We start from the raw sequence: 4404 nt of genomic DNA, 5'->3' as shown, positions 1-4404 counted from the left end.
ATCTATCTATCTATCTATCTATCTATCTATCTATCTATCTATCTATCTATCTATCTATCTATGTTTTTTCAATACAGGGTGTCTCAGTAGCTATGGAGCCAGTCCTAGAACTCGCTCTTGTAGACCAGACTGGCCTTGAACTCACAGAGATCTTCCTGCTTCTGCCTTGTGATTACTGGGTTTAAAGGCATGTGCCACCACCACCCAGCTCCTTTGGGCTTTCAACACCTCTTTATTCATTCTAATGACACTGGGGGCTGCTGTATGTCACACAGTATACCTTACTGTCCAAACAGTCACACCCACAAAATGTTCATTACAAATAAATTATCAATCTGATTCAAGGCTGGCTTTTCACATTACTTCATCACTAGACCCTCACCCAAACTCATCTCCGTTATCTTCATGTTGACCCAAGACATGATTATCTTGTAGTTATTCTTCCACAGGACCAGTCCCTTCATGCACTCTTAACAGGTGGACCTGAATATGGGTCTCTGTGTTTGGTCACTCTACGATATTGGTACCACACCCTCTCAGGCAAAAGCAGAGTCAGCTCCTCTAACACCATCCCATGGTGAGAGGTGAGTTCTGAGTGTGGGGGCCAGATATCCCAGGAGTGGCAGGACCAACACTTCTGCTGAAGTTAACAGCAAGCAACAGGGTCAGCTATCACAGCTGCAGTGAGGTGTGTCATAATTCAGCATGACTTTTGAATTTCAATTCATATGGTTCCCGGGACCCCCTATGGCAACACAAGCCATGAATATCATCACAGATCCCAGCTGCAGAAGAACTATGGGCATGGATATGACTCTTGGCACAGCAACTTGTGCTTAGATGTCACCATGGCACTGGAGGAAGCAACTCCCAGCCAGATCAGTATGACCCTGGCTGCAGCAAGGCCTTAGGACACAGATATTGCTGTACAGACCCCTGGCATCCACACAGCCTTTGGTGCTATCAGGAGTCATATACATCAGCACAGACCCTAGCATCTGAATGGCCACAGAGCCAGACATGGCACATACATGGTCCTGTGCAACAGCTGGGACCAGACAACATCATAGTCTTGTATGGCAGCACAGGCCACACAGATCAGCATGACTCAAGTTGTGACTTGGGTCTCAGCTACCAATAATGCCACAGGTTGTGGCCTTGACCCATACAATCCATGTGGTCTTCAATGTCACCATGAGACACAGGCATCAACACAGGCCTCAGATGTAGTAGGACAATGAAACCAGATATGGTTTCTGCTAGCACCCTGAGCTCAGATGTCACCATGACTCCAGGTGGCAGGGCAGACCACTCATATTGGCAGTGTCACCCTTGGATACCCACATGGAACCAGAAGGCAGCCCAGAGCCCTGGCATCTGCATGCTCTGTTGTGGGAGCTGCAGGGCTGCATTCCACCACCCAGCTCCCGCCACCAGCTAACTTTACCTGAAATAACAACACACAAACTGTATTCTTTTAAACACTGCTTGGCCCATTAACTCTAGCCCTTACAGGCTAATTCTCATATCCTGATCAACCCATCTCTAATAATCTGTGTAGCATCAGTCTTACCGGGAAAGATTCAGCATGTCTGATCTGGCAGTTTGCTCCATGGCATCTGCCCGGGAGAGGGGAGCATGGCGTCTCTGCTCCAGAGAGCAGAGCTGTTGAGTCTGAGCTCACTTCCTCTTCCTCCCAGCATTCTGTTCTGTTTACTCCTCCCACCTATGTTTTAACCTCTGAGGCCAAGCAGTTTCTTTATTACTTAACCAATGGCCTTCCTCCATCATTTCCCCTTTTTCTGTTTAAACAAAAAGGAAAGGCTTTAACTTTAACATAGCAAAATTACATATAACAAAACAGTTGTCAAGTAAAAATTACAATATTTACATCTATTTTATCTTTACCATAACTAAGGAAAACAACTAACTATCTATCTATTCTTCAACACCATCAGAGACTCCAGAAGGATATACTATTACCAAAGTAAACAAAAAGTTTTTTTGTAAGCAGCTTCCAAAACTCTAGAAATGACAGAGACATCTCGCTGCCTGGACAGTCACCCAAAGTTTCTCTGTACCATTGGGGCATCGATCTTTGGCCTCCAGGCCCATAGTATCCAGAGACATTTCCATCTACCACTTCTCCACCACATACATGTTAATCATAAGGCTGCCCTCTGGATGTTTTTCTCTTGCCTAAGCTATTTGGTATCAGATAGGCCTGATTAAAGTCATGACTTTGACAGCTGGATTCAGCCCATTGCTTAGCTTTTTTCTGAGAGTCTAGCCTCATGACAAAGTACTGGCAAGAGCCATGTTTATTGCCACAACTCTATGGAGTTTCAAGTTCCCTGCCACCAACAAGAAGCATGCTGTTCTCTATTCATAGACACCATTTAACTGTTTGTGGTGGATATTCTTAAAATGGCCGCAAAGTTTTTGCAGCTAAAGCCGAGTCAGGAATCCTCTGTTAAATGAGATGTGTTTGCCTCTAGCAAAGAGAGCAAAGCCAAGAAATTGCTGCTACCAAGAAGCCATGTTTAAAGCTGTTATTTTGTTTCTAGGATTATTTCCCAAGCTTTCTCAGGTTTTCTGTGGATGCAGTTGGCCACACATTGGGCACCATTTGTTGACTGAGATTTCTGTCCTATCTGGTCCTGCAATTGTTCAGCCCTAAAGAAAACACACATAGGTCTATATTAATTATAAACTGATTGGCCTAGAATCTTGGGCTTCTTATTAACTCATATAAAGTATATTAGCCCATAATTCTTTTCTGTGTTTGCCACGTGGCTCGGTATGTTTTTTAGGAGGCAGCCACATCTTTATTGTTCTGTGTCTGGCTTTGTCTGTGTCTGTGTGAAGACTGTAGACTGACTCTTTCCTCTTCCTAGAATTCTCATCACACTTCCTCTACTTCCTGCCTAGTTGCCCTTCCTATGTTTCCTGCCTGCATACTGGCCAATTAGCATTTTATTAAAAAATTACAAAAAAGCAATCTTTACAGTGTAAAACCATTGTCACACAGCACAGGGTGATTCATTAGAGCATTGTTCAATTTCCATAAGTTTGTAGTCATTCTGCAATTAGTGTTGTTGTTAAATTATGACTTTAAAGCATGGTGATCTGATAAGATATAGGGGGTTATTCCTATTTATTATATCTGTTGAAGTTTGCTTTGTTACTGAGTATGTGGTCAGCTTTAAAGAAGGTTCCATGAGGTGCTGAGAAGGTATAATTTTTTAGTTAAATGTTTTGTAGTTGTCTGTTAAGTCCATTTGAGTCATGATATGTATTAGTTCTCTTATTTCTCTGTTAAGTTTCTGTCTGGTTGACCTGTCCATTGTAGAGAGTGTGTGTTGCTGGGTATAGTAGTCTGGGCTTGCATATATGGTTTTTTAGTATCTGCAGCACATCTGTCCAGGACATTCTTGCTTTCATGGTTTCCATTGATAAGTTGAGTGTAATTCTGATTGGACTGCTTTTGTATATTACTTGATATTTTTTCTTTGCAACTCTTAATAATCTTTCTTATTCTGTATATGTTATATTTGTGCTTTTACTATCACATGACGAGGGGACTTCTTTTGGTTCAGTCTATATGGTGTTTCGTAATCTTGTACTTTCATAGGGATATCCTTCTTTAGGTTGTGAAGCTTTTCTTCTATGGTTTTGTTGAATATATTTTCAGTGACTTTGAGCTGGAGTTCTTTTCCTTTTTCTATCTCTATTATTCTATGAGTTCACTTTTCATTGTATCCCGGATTTCCTGGATGTTTTGTGTTAATAATTTGTTAAATTTAATGTTTCCTTTGACTGATAAATATATTTTCTGTATATTATCTTCAACACCTGAGAGTCTTCTGTCTCTTATATTCGTGTGGTTAATCTTACATCTCTAGTTCCAGTTTATTTATCTAGAATTTTCCATGTCTAGAATTCCCTCCGTTGGTCTTTTCTTTATTGTCTCTATTTCAGTCTTCAAGTCTTGACCTGTTTGCTTCACCTGTCTTATTTTTTTCTTGGTTTTCTTGTGTTTCATTGAGAAATTTATTCCTTTCTCCCATTTTTTGTTTGCTTTTCCTCCATTTATTTAAGGGAATTTATCATTTCCTCTTTCAAGGTCTTCATCGTTCTCTTAAAGTTATATTTAAAATTGTTTTCTTCTGCTTCTTCTGGGTTAGAATGATCAAGTCTTACTGTTATATGAATACTGGGTTCTGGTGTTACCATGCTGCTTTTAGGTTGTATTGGTGCCTACACATTTCTTCCTCCAGTTGGGTCCAGTCATATCTTTGCCTCCTGTTCCATTACTTGCAGTGGCTGTCTGTGTCTTTGATAACTGTTCTAGGTCTGTTATGTACTGAAACTCTATATTTCTCAAGGAGCCACTGATGTCTG

The sequence above is a fragment of the Microtus ochrogaster genome, unplaced genomic scaffold, assembly GCF_000317375.1.
Source record: "Microtus ochrogaster isolate Prairie Vole_2 unplaced genomic scaffold, MicOch1.0 UNK221, whole genome shotgun sequence".
Taxonomy (NCBI): Eukaryota; Metazoa; Chordata; class Mammalia; order Rodentia; family Cricetidae; genus Microtus; species Microtus ochrogaster.
The sequence above is the reverse complement of the archived record's forward strand: the minus strand, read 5'-3'. Positions refer to the sequence as shown.